Source organism: Euprymna scolopes, chromosome 30 (genome assembly GCF_053919585.1).
Source record: "Euprymna scolopes isolate OS-2025 chromosome 30, ASM5391958v1, whole genome shotgun sequence".
Classification (NCBI taxonomy): Eukaryota; Metazoa; Mollusca; class Cephalopoda; order Sepiida; family Sepiolidae; genus Euprymna; species Euprymna scolopes.
Window position 1 is genome coordinate 98,671,701 of NC_136511.1, and position 13,343 is coordinate 98,685,043.

A 13,343-nucleotide genomic window follows, 5' to 3' on the forward strand; every position below is an offset into this window, starting at 1 on the left:
TGAAAATCTCTATGATGTATGCAGCTGTAACGAAATGAAAATATTATATTCTAAAAATCACGTAAATTGAGCAAGTAGTTTTATTTTTATAAAGAAAGTCAAATTTTATAGGTATCGCAGGAGGGGTGACTGTCTCGCCCGCCATTTTGAAAAAAATTATGATGAAGCAAAGGGAGATAACGCAACAATTCATACTAGATTTATGTTTTAATGCCTACGAATTCCAATTAATAGCTTTAGAAAATGATAAAACTATGATCAATTACGTGATTTTTTTTTAAATATATTTTCATTTCGTTATGGATACAATCGTCGTACGTACAGAATTTTCTTTATATTTTTCTTTGTGGGGAATTCTGGATAAAAAATCAAATGTTATTTGTTTTCTTTTAAGTTTAGATAAAGAAAAAGGAAATATTATCTTTATCTGTGCCTAAATCAAAACGTAGATTCCATGAACAAAGCTTCTTTCAGAGAAGTGCGCGCACGCCTGTGGAATTCTCTTCCGTTTGCCTGTTTCCCACCTGACTACAACTTGGATGTCTTCAAGTCCAACATAAGCAAATTCCTAATTAATCGTCCCCTTAAGTAAGACACTTTATCAAATCTCCAATATCAACTATTACTACGATATTATCCCATTGATTATTGTACACACAATAACCCTTATCCCCGAGTGGCTTCCGGGCCTTGGTAAGTGGTGATCCCCCATGTAAAAAAAAGACAAAAAAAACATCAATTTATATTTTAAGTGGATATAATCCAGAGAGAATATAAAAACAAAAAACGATTTCTTTTTATGTCACTTTTGTGCTTCCTTACTTTCTCCTTGTTAATCGTTACACAGTATCTAAGGTTGCAGTATGTTTTCTTTTCCTTATACAATTACAAGGTGTTCGTAAATGTTATCTGGTTTAAGTAAAGAGAGAGAGTGGGGGGTAAATTAAAAGCTTCTAAGAAAGAATGAAATGAAAAGCATTTAGAGAGGATAAAGCATAAAGAGAGGGAGAGATGAAAAAAGAGAAAGAGAGTGGGAAAGCCCATTTCTTATGAAAATCCCTTATTTTTTCGTCTCCGTCAGATAGACGGGCAAAAAAAAAATCAGTTTAAAGTCACGTGATTAGTCTGGGGGAAGTACTCTCTCTCTCTCTTTCTTTCTCTCTCTCTCTCTTTCTCTCCTCCGCCTGTTACCTAATTTACTCCTCACCTTATTTATGTACTCTATATAGTTTGCCGATAGGCACTCCTCTCCCTTTTACTCCCTTCATTTGTTTCTTTTCCTTCCCTTTTCTTTCTTTTTATGATCCCTGTTTCCAACTTTCTCTTATTTCATAGGCAAAAACCCCTATCCCTTCATCCTCCTCCCGTACATCACCTCCTCCCTTCCCTTAAACACGCGCCGGGGTTTCTCGCACGCACGCACGCGCTCGTTCGTACGCGCACCTTGCCATGCCTTTCAACCCTCCCTTTCTCTCTATGTTTGTCTCTCTCGTCCGTCTCTCCTCCCCTTCCGTACATACTCCCACTTAGTAACCATGTCCCCCTCTTCCTCCTCCTGCTCACTCCTTCGTTCATGTAACTGGGGAACTGTTTGTCCTCTCTGGTTAGAAGAACTTTCTCTCTTTTTTTCTTTCCCTTTAACTATTAAAAAAAGGGAAAGAAAAAGAAAGATAGCAAGAAAGAAAATGAAATCGCTATCACCTTCTTCTTGAACTACGAACGGAGTAATCATTTTCTTTCGCAAAAAAAGGTAAACTTTACACTGTAAAAGTAAACTTTATCAAAGCATACATCCCAACTTGCATGCTATTTTGCTTCTTGGTGACGATCGCGTGTCTCTGTGTATTTTTTGTGTTAAAATACAACACACAAAAGCAGAGACCTGTGCTCGTGTTGATTACATAGATTACACACGTACACACAGAGAAAAATAATACATTGTTTTTATTTTTTATTTTTGTTCATGTTTATCTATGCATATTTGTTCATTTAAATTTATATTTATAGTTGGTAAAAAATATGTCCATTATATATGTACTCGACTGTACATTATATATTGTGTGATGAATCTCTCTCGCAACTCCCATATAACCTATAAATATCTCATCCCCCTCCCTCTACTCTTTTTACTCCATCTCCCTCTCTCCCACTATTACAAATCCAGTTCATGTTTCCTGTTTTATTTCAGTATTTTTTTAATATTTAAATCAATCTGATGTTATACCATTTTAGATTTCAAATTAAGTGTACATAGTGTAAAATTATATTTTAATCCGATGCTGTCATTCTTGAATGAAACACAAACATTTCTGTGCAGATTACGAGCTATTATATATATATATATATATATATATATATATATATATATATATATATATATATATATATATATATATATATATATATATATATATATATATATAACAGAAATATTAACATTGTATGTATCCGATCTTATAGTGTTGTTTTCGGTAGCAGTGCGAGTGCGAGTGCGTGCATACATGCGAACATACATATGTTCTATCTATCTATCTATCTATCTATTTATCTAGATAGATAGATAGATAGATAGATAGATAGATAGATAGATAGATAGATAGATAGATCGATTAAATTATTAAATATGTAGATCTAAACTCTATATCATCTATTCTGCAGGCAGAGGTGGTATTCGGTGAGATTTGAATATTTTCTGTAACCCAACAACTCGATAAAAAAGGCGTTTTTCTTTTTCATGATTCCACTGAAATGTTAAAGATCTTGCAAGAATTCATACGCAAGTTGTTTTTAAGTCGTTTCTCTAAATTTACTTACATCGGCCCTTTTTATTTTGCTTTTCAAAACGTGTAGTTGTAAGCATTATATTTGTATTTTTAGGGCATTTGTGTTAACACAAATGTGTATGATGCCCTAAAAATAATTCGGATTCCTTTTTTTCTTTTTTTTCTTTTTGTTTGTGTGTGTGTGTGTGTGTGAAGAAAACATTAACACAAACATACTAAACCTGACTAGAAAGAAATAGTAGCCTCTCCCGTGTTGAGAGATGTGCTATATTTTCGTTTAATGTTTATTATTCCTAGCTACAGGGGTGAGTGTTCTTTTCCTTTTCCTTTTCATTAGCTCTCTCTCTCTCTCTCTCTCTCTCTCTCTCTCTCTCTCTCTCTCTCTCTCTCTCTCTCTCTCTCTCTCTATCTATCTCTTACACACACACACACACACACAGTATCTATCTATCTATCTATCTATCTATCTATCTATCTATCTATCTATCCATCTATCTATAAGATCGGATGTGTGTGCGTGTGGGTAGTCAATTATTATTTCTGAAGGAAATATTCTGAGATCTTTCATTTTAAACAATATTTTACTTTAAAATACATTAATATATATTTTCACAGTGTGAAAGAGATCTTGTTTTATCTTTAAATAAATTCCTTACTAACCGAAATAAGAACATTATAAGAGAGTACGCGCGGACACACACACACACACACACACACACACACACACACACACACACACACACACACACACACACACACACACACATTACTCGTCCCAGGATAGGTAAAATTAATTCCCTGAACAGAACAGTTAAAATCAAGATATAATGATACAAAATCTGATGTCTATGAACTTTATTTTAATATTTTTCAAAATCCAATACATGATTTTGTTTTTAGAAAGTGTCTAAAATGTAAGGCTTAAGAAGTCTTAATAAGTAATTGTTTAATTGTTGTCTAATGACTAGAGATTAAATTTAATGCAAATCTGATTTAATTTTAATTTTCAAATGGGAAGTTGTGCCTACATTATACATCCCCTTACGTCCCTAGAAAATATTCTAAATGATAGAGAAATTTTCACAAAACTCAGAGGTTTCTAAGGTCTTTAAATATACTCCATATATGGTCACTTTACACCTAGAGGGCAGAGGTTGAGGTTGTGTTCAAAAATCCATTATGATCAGTTAATTAGTTTAGAAATAGATTTTATGCATAAAAATTTATAAACATATTTATAAACAAAAATATTGAAGAAATTAATTGGATCTATATTTTTCAGCATTTGTAGCGTTTTCTCTCTCTCTCTCTCTCTCTCTCTCTCTCTCTCTCTCTCTCTCTCTCTCTCTCTCTCTCTCAAATGATATTTATTCTTTAAAACAGGGCGGCTTGTGTTAATTAAAGAAAAACATTAATGTAGGTCATGGAAGTGGTTCTCCATACGCACTCGTATCCTCTACCACCGCTCGTGCTCGTCCATAATTTAATAAACATGTATTTATTTACGGGTATATTTATTTATATACGCGCACATATTTTGTATACGGTATTTAACATTAACACACGATGTTTTTACACATGACATAGTTTTTAACAAGCTTAATTTTTCCAACAGAAAAGTAATGTTTTATTAATTTAATTACATTTTTTTTTTTTTGAAATCTAACAAAAATAATTTTTATTTTTATAGAAAATTTTAAAAATATATAAAGATCTTTTTTTATAAATGCAAGATTCAAGGTTCTAATATAAAAATTTTTAGTTTCTAACTTCCGGCCAGCTGGCGAGTCGACCCCTAAAGCTTTTTAAAATTCTTTATTCTTTGCTGTTTAAAAATTAATTAAATAAATAAAAATGATAATTAGATTTTGAATATTGAGACAAGGGAAACCTGAACCCAATTAGTGTGTGTGTGTGTGTGTGTGTGTGTGTGTGTGTGTGTGCATTTTTATATCATTTTTAAAGCCAATTCGTTTTGAATATCACAAGAGAGATATAAAAACAAATGGTTTCTTTTCAAATTAAAATTAATTACACAGCATTTTTTTTTTTTTTTTAATTATTATTATTATTATTATTATTTAGAGACGGGGCTTCGAAATAGAGTTCGAATATTTTTATGGGACAGGAGGGGGGGGATAATATAAAGAAAAAAATCACCGATGCAAGTTGTTGCTGATTCCCACGCTGAGATCACGATTATTGAAAAAAAGAAAAATACTAGTTGTTTGCCTTTCTGTTTTGATAGACAGTGAGTATTTCCTTTGGAATGGGCTTATTGCGAGTTTAGGCAAGGGTTACGCAATCCCAACCGTACATCTCCTGAGCCGTTCCAGTGCATCATCACTGCATCACTAGTACTCTTGGCAAAGGTATGAATCCATATATCATCCCTCCAATTATGGATTAGGATTAAAAGTAGCGTAGACTGGACAATCAAACTTTAGTTGAGCAATAGTATTGCAGGAAATCTCCGAAATAACACCAGTATTTCATATATATATATATATATATATATATATATATATATATATATATATATATATATATATATATATATAGAGAGAGAGAGAGAGAGAGAGAGAGAGAGAGAGAGATTATTAAAGGGGATCGGAATAAAAAAACAGGGGTGTTGGTAGGGGAGGGGATGGACAACAGAAAATAGAGAAGAAAAGATGAAAGTAAGTAAAAAAAAAAAAAAATTAATAAAACGAGTAGAGAGAAAGGAAAAATGTAAAACAAAAAAAGATACTTCAACGAAAATCTTTGGAAAAATAATGACAATAAGTGCAATAGATGTTGATTTGAAAATAAATACCAAAGCAATAAATTTTGGGTAAGGTAATCCTCAATAGAAATCCAGGTGGGACGATATTAGTCCAATAGGAATTGGTTCGAAAATTAACTCCAATGGAAGGAATCTTAAGTAAAATAATCCTCGCTTGAACCTGAGAGGTCATTAAATGATCAGGGAGTGCTCAGAGGATGGACTGCAAATGTAAATTCGCAGGTAAAATAGTTTTCAGACATATTCCACATGTCTGGAATTGATCTAAGGAGGTCCTGAAATCCAATGCAGTGTAACCGGGTGTATCAATCCCCAAAAAGAACCTCACACATTAGTAGTCAGTTCGAGCAATCAATATGTATGAGCATATTCAAAATTGCTATCAACAGTGTAGCACAAAATTAAGAGAAAAGTGGTCACTATAAGAATTGGGAAATATAATTTAAGAGAAGTGATCACTAGAAAAAAAATGGGACAATTTTATTCCAAAAGTATGAATTCAAACTCCAAAAAGTTCCTTCAAAAAAATAACCTAATAATTTGAAATTAATATTCAACTCAAAAATAATTTTTTTTAAAATATGGCCTATGACCAAAAAGTTTCGAGCATTATAGAAAATCCATGGAGAGGAATCCATTAGAACGCCAGTTACAATAAAGCAGAATTGGAAAGAAAAAAAAATAGTCCCCATTAATTCACACCATATTTTTTTTACTTTTTCAGTTCTAATGTAAACGTTCTCAAGCTGGTTTTATCTTTGTATACCTTTATAGTGTTATAATGCCGTGTTTCTCCTCCTCTGATGAGAAGCATTTAACTTCGAAATGCCATGGTCCAAAGATGTTCTTTTTTATTTCTCTCTCATTTTTTTCCTTATTGAGCTGATGATATAGTAAAGTTCTAAGTAACTTTTATTCCTCATCTTTTTAATTTAATATGTATACAGACTACATATTCAGAACATGTTTTAGTCAAAGCTTTAATAAGGTCAGCATCCTCAGGCCGATGTGTATGTTATTTATAGCATTATATAGCAATCATAAAGAACGAACTTTAACTAAAACATGTTCTGAACGTGTTGCATTAAAATAACAGCATTTATATTAATTCATTGTGGACTATTATTCTCATCTTTATTGGTTGTTGCTTCATGACGTTTCGGCCAACTATTCCTATGCTCTATGTTTTAAAAGAATGTGTCCACTATAGCATCTGACTTAACTGGTTGATTAATCAACAACATAGACAGCTACATACTCTTCAAGAAATTCCAACAGAAACTGAACAGCCATGTGAAATGGTGGCAGTCGGAATGTACTACCACCATCTCACATAAAAACCATTACTTCAATTACTTTAATTGTAAATAGATGTTTGGAAACTAAAGTCGCCTTTAGATTTGCCAGCAATCACTGCAAAAGGAACGCAAGAGAGTCCATCAAGTTCAAAGAAGAAGAACAGAGGCTTAGTTCCCATGAGTTTTGGCGAATAACAAACAAGGTCTTGAACAGATGCAAGTCTTCTATCCTGACCATCATCAACAGTCCTTAGGTGATATGATCAGCATCTGCTTTGCTTGCTTTTAAGCCAAACTCTTTGCCAAGAACTTTGAAACTCAACCCGATGCAATCAGACCAAATTCCCTTTTAAGACCAAAAACAATCTGGACGACATCTACATAGCTGTTTGTGATGTTGCCACAATCATTAAGAACCTTGATGCTAATAAAACAGCTCGTCCTCACAATATTCCAGTTATAATACTCAAAAAGTTGCGACAGGAATTAGCACCCAATCTTGCAAAGTTGTTCAATTGATGCCTAAAAGAGAAATGCTTCCCAACATCTTGGAAAACGTCATTAGTCTGCCCAGACACTGCTAAAAATACTGAAAATCTGCCTTCTGTATCTCAGTACAGACCAATTAGTTTTCTGTGTATCATGGATAAGTTGCTTAAATCTGTGTTAAATAACCACCTGAGGAAAATCAACCTACTCAGTAACAATCAATATAGCTTTCGTCCTGTGAGATCTACAGCTGATGTACTGACTAATTTCACATAAAATCTGTGAATCTATCAATGGGGTTTCCTCTCTAAAGCAATAGCTCTTAACATATCAAAGTCATTTGATAGGGTTTGGCATAAAAATCTACTTCACAAGATTTCTAGCTATGGAATATCTGGAAATGTCTTCTCAAGCATCAAATCTTTTCTCTCCGATAGGTTTATACAAGTAATTGTCGATGGGCAGAAGTCCGAACCTCAAATTATCAATGCTGGCATGTTTCAAGAATCACACCTGTACCTAACTCTCTTCTTTATTTTCATTAATGATCTTCCAAATCACATTCCTAGTTCATTTATCAACATATACACAGACACTATCATCTATGGCAACACTTCAAAGGCCAACAATGACCAAGATCTTTTTGAGTTTCTCTCCTCCAACCTTGGGCACATGGCAAAATAGGACAAAAGATTGCGGGATAATTTGAACGCATCCAAAATCAAGCTTTTATTTTTTCACCATAAATACTCTGATTCCCACTTGGCCCCAATTGATATGAATGACTCTTGTTTTCGACAAGCTACTGTGACTAACCTTTAATAATGGAAGACTTACATCAAATCTGTTGCCAAAGTCACTGGAAAAATTGTTGCATCATTCTACTGCTCTAAAGACTATCATACTCCCAACACAATCCTCTACCTCTATAAAAGCCAAAGACACCCTAATATGAAGTACTGTTGTCACATCTGAGCAAAAGCTGCTTGGAGTTATACTGCCTATACTGCCTTGACAGAGTTCAAAATCAATTTTGAAATCGAATAGGTGATGCCCTTTGCTCTGTTCTGCAATCTCATTTCCACAGAAGAGATGTTGCGAGCCAGTCTCTGCTCTATCGTTATTTTAATGGTAAGTGTTCATCTGAACTTCAATCTATGCTTCCTCCTGCCAAACTTTTATACAAGTACTTGGCTAGCTACAACCACCATCAACGATTTTCCCGACTCTCTATCCGTGCCAAAATCTAAACACTAAATAAAGGCAAAATAAGTTATTCTCATACCTACCTGGATAAATTTATTTGTGGTTTAACATATTTTTAAAACATTTTTGGTGCAAAACAAAACGAGTGTCTATTCTGTTCAGTGAGCATGAAAAAAAAAGATGGTTGCCATAAGCATTGCACTAGAATCCTTAATAATCGCGCAAAAATCGAAACAACAAAATAAGGTTTATATGGTATGTTGCATTAATTTACAAATGTAGCTTTTCGGAGTAACTATTCAAAAACGTCATAAACTACATTTACTTTTTGTAATTTGGTTCAGTGAACCCTGCTATTAGTTTATTTCTTCCTCTCAGTTGTCCTGATATGAACTTAACAGCCTTTCACATGGTTTCGACTTTTGCATTTCTCCCACAATTACAAAAGGTAAAGAAATTTACTCTGAATTTAAAGTCTTTTTGTTCAATTAACAAGACTTTCATTTGTATCCAACTCTAAGGTTAATGATCTTAATGTTACATAGCATGGGAGAGGTCACAGAGCAGGGGACGCATAACGGGGTACACAGCGATGACGACAACCCAATTACTTGGGGAGTTCACATTTATAATATAAGAGATAAAGGTGTGAAGAGAGAAGTGTTTATGAACAGTTCTTTCAACATGGAGGGGAGAAGCATTATTGATGAGGGAAGTACAGTCAACACTTTGGAAAGGGGTTTCATATAAAGTTCATTATACAATATTATGGGACAGCATGATGATATAAACTTGAAAGTCAAAAACACATTACGTTAGTTGAAATGATGACGAAGGCTTACAAACAAATGAAGGCCTTTATTTTGCATCCCTCTGCCTGTTTTACAAGTATTTTTATGGTGGATGCCCCAATGAATTACTAGCCCTTCTATCCCCTTGATGTAAATACCCCGACAAACCCGATAAGCAGCAAAGTCCCACTCCTACACAGTAGAGATCCCTAGATGTAGGAAGGCCTTCTACTCAAATAGTTTCTTCCCCAGAACTACTAGACTGGAATTCCCTTCCAGTTTCTTGCTTCCCCAACTGTACTGACATGCAAGTGTAATGTGAACAGACATCTTGCTGCTCAACTCCCTACATAGTATCCTTGCAACTCAGGTCCCTCATAGTAGCCCCCTACGTCAAAGTGGCATTGTGCCTTGTTTGGGATGAAAATGTAATTAAAAAATTTTTTTTTTAAGCTGCAGATGAGAATTCCATGCCTGGCTAAATTACTAAAATTTCTCACCTTCCTCCTTTTTGCTTCGAAAGGTGCTTAGGTTATCCTCTCTTCCTGAATCTCTCTCTCTCCCTAACTAAACTCAGATTGAACTCTCTCTCTCTCTCTAATATAACTTAACTGTATATATTGATTTTATATTTCTTTGTGACATCAGAACGTGGCCAAACATGTACATGTTTTGCACATGGACATTGCACATGCTTTCAATACGCATTCTGGCAACACAAAGAACATTCCTTAATTGCATTGTACCATTATTCTTACTCTGACCTAACTTTGTTGTATAGTTGTTTCTAACTACAATGGATAATTCCACTGCATTCCTGGAATCACATCGAAATAGCAATAATATATTCATTTTAACTTTTGATCCAGCATTCTCCTTTAATAATAATTATATTCAACCCTAATTACTTAATAATAATTATATTCAACCCTAATTACTTAATTTCTCTAAATATTGGGATTTGCCCCCTTCAATATACAACATTAAGACCAAATGAAATTACTTATTCGTACAGAAGAGATGTTGCAAGTCTATCTCTGCTCTATCGTTATTTATTGATATACCTGTCTCTTTCTGTGAATCAAAAAATGACAAAGTAACTATTTTCCATACTACTACTGCCATAATAAATCTTTAATAATCAGAAACCCTGACAAACGCTCAGACGTCGCCATCGTTGATCATCAAGATTATGTTAATAAATGAGGATTATCCTGGGGATGCCTAGGTTCAGTACATACACATGATTCCACTATATTTATTGAGATCAAGTTTCAAAAATCTCTGTTCAAATAGTTTAAGAGGTTTTTTTTTTTTTTGGTTTTTTTTATTACATTTTCACCCCAAACAAGGCAAATTGCCACTTTGGTGTGGGGGCTACTATCAGGGGCAACAACTACTGGGGTACTATGTAGGGATTTGGGCAGCAAGATGTCGGTTCACGTTACACTTGAATTTCTGCACGTCAGTACTGTTGGGGAAGCAGGGACCTGGAATGGAATTCAAAAGTCTAGCGGTTCTGGGGAAGAAACTATTGGAGTAGAAAGATCTTTTACATCTAGGGATCTCTACAGTGTGGGGGTGGGATTTAGCAGCCTGTCAGGTTTGTCGAGGGTGTTCACGTCGTGGGGGCACAAGTGCTTGCAGTTCGTCAGAGCATTCACCATTAAAGTACTTGTAGAACAGGTAGAGGGATGCAACATTTCGTCGATGGGACAGAGGCTGAAGCTTAGATGCCAGTTCAGGGCCTATCAGGTTTGCGACTCTCTTTTGAACCTTGTCAAGGAGCGAGAGACTAGTAGCAGATGCACCAGCCCAGATGTGACAACAATACTCAATACATGGGCGAATGGTGGCCTTATAGAGGTACAGGATACTTTCGGGTGTTAGTAGTTGTCTAGCACGGTAGAGAGAGCCCACCTTTCTTGCAGCGGCCCTGGCAATGCCTTCAATGTAATTGTTCCAACTCATGTTTCCTGTGAACGTTAGGCCAAGGAGTTTGAAAGATGGACTCTCAGATAAAGAGTCGTTGGTCATTGCTATAGGTGGCAGAGAGGGTTTCTTGTAATTATTGAATGAAACTAGTTTAGTCTTGGCGGCATTGAACGTGACCAACCATTTTTTGTCCCCATTCCACTACAGATTGGAGGTCTTCCTCTAGTGTTTCTGCCATTTCTTTAGATATGTGCTCATTCGTCTTCCTGTCGTGCCTGCCATAGAGTGTAGTGTCATCAGCATATATACCCATCTCAGAGGCAATTTTGTCGGAGAGGTCATTTATGAATATCAGGAACAATAGAGGTCCAAGGATAGACCCCTGGAGCACTCCCACATTTATATCATATTGTTTAGATGTATGACCGTCGAGGACAACCTGGATTTTTCTCTTATCTAAAAAGGATTTAATTATGTTAAGTATCCTACCAGTGATACCATATGATCTAATTTTCCTAAGGAGACCCTCATGCCATACCCTGTCAAAAGCCTTAGATATATCTAGAGCTACCGCTCTGCCCTCCTCCACTTTGTCCAGTGAATGGTATATGCGTTCAGAGATTACAGTTAGGATGTCTGCTGTGGAACGGGCTTGTCTAAATCCATATTGTCAGTCAGTCAGAAGTTTAGCATCTGTAAGGTGATGGACTAGAGCATGGTTAATTAAGGTCTCAAATATTTTGGCAAAAAGTGGGAGGAGGCTAATGGGGCGATAATTTAATGGGTCAGTCCTTTCGCTAGAATTCTTGAATACTGGTACAACAGAAGCAGTTTTCCAACAGCCCGGAAAGCAAGCTTCATTAAGGCATTTATTGTAGAGTTTGGAGAGACCTGGAGCTACTTCGGCTGAGCATTTTTTTAATAGCACAGCTGGGATGAGATCAGGTCCACATGCTTTTGAAGTGTCAAGGTTTTTTATGATAGCATGCACCTTAGCAGGGGTGATTTTCAGATTGTCTAGCGTGGCGTCTGTCCGCATAGGAAAGTCAGGTAGGGGGTGGTTGGAAGGGTCCAGTGTGGAGTTTGAGGCAAACCGACTGGCAAGCATGTCAGCCATCTCGGTTGCTGAGGAGACAACCTCGTGATTGTTGGTTAGTGGGGGAATTGTTGATTGCCCATTATTTACTACACTGTTGTAGATTTTCCAGAAGTCTCGAGTTTCTAGTTTTTGTGCTTTGATGCGTTTTTTAGTGGTTTCCGTAAATTCTCTCTTAGCTGTCGCTAAGGTGAGCTCTTCCAACTAGCATTTCTAATTTGTCAAACCTGGTTCTATCCATCTTCGCTCCTATGGTTTAACTAAAACTCATAATGATGAGGTACTCTACAGACCTCTATTATCTATGATAGAGTCTTCAAAATATAAGATAGCCAAAGGCTTGTCACTATTTTTGAAACAATTTTGAGACATTATAGTTCATTTTTGTATTCATTTTCTAATTTTATACAAAATTATTCTCTAAGGTATGTGCAAATACCTTTATATCATAGTCACCTTCCCTAGTCTACTATTCCTGGAAGTATTTTCATATAATTAATGAAATTTTCTACAATATCAGCTCAGTTCAGTTTTGATGACATTATGTATAAACAGATTGATGGGGTTCCTATGGGTTCTCTTTTGGGACCGGCATTAGCCAATGTCTTTGGAGATTTTCATAAAGATTTGTTATCTGGTTCTAAAAGACTAGATATTTACTTTTATTATGTTGAAAATACCTTTCATTTTTTAAACAATAAAAACTTCAGGGGCCGTTTTTTGTTTTCATCTTGCTCAACAATATTCATTCAGGCTTAATTTACTATTGATAAGGAAGTCAATTCTTCACTACCATTTCTTGATGTTAAACTTTCGGTTTTCGTATTTCAATAAACCAACTTTTACTGGTCACTATATTCATTGGATTCTACCTCTCCAGAAAATATTGAAGAGCCAAATACATCCGAAGATGGAGTATTGTTGCCACATCTGGGGAGGAGCTGCTAAGAAAACCTT

The 13,343-nt window shown here is 35.2% G+C and overlaps 1 protein-coding gene across 1 annotated transcript in view; it reads left to right on the plus strand.

The window, feature by feature from the left end:
* Positions 1 to 1,559: 1,559 nt before the first annotated feature.
* The window catches only part of LOC145254900 (uncharacterized), a 199,085-nt gene continuing 187,301 nt past the window's right edge, over positions 1,560 to 13,343 (plus strand). Inside the window, exon 1 of the mRNA XM_080113833.1 lies at positions 1,560 to 1,750. The gene's annotated coding sequence lies outside the window, so the exon portion shown is untranslated. The remainder of the gene's footprint in view (positions 1,751 to 13,343) is intronic.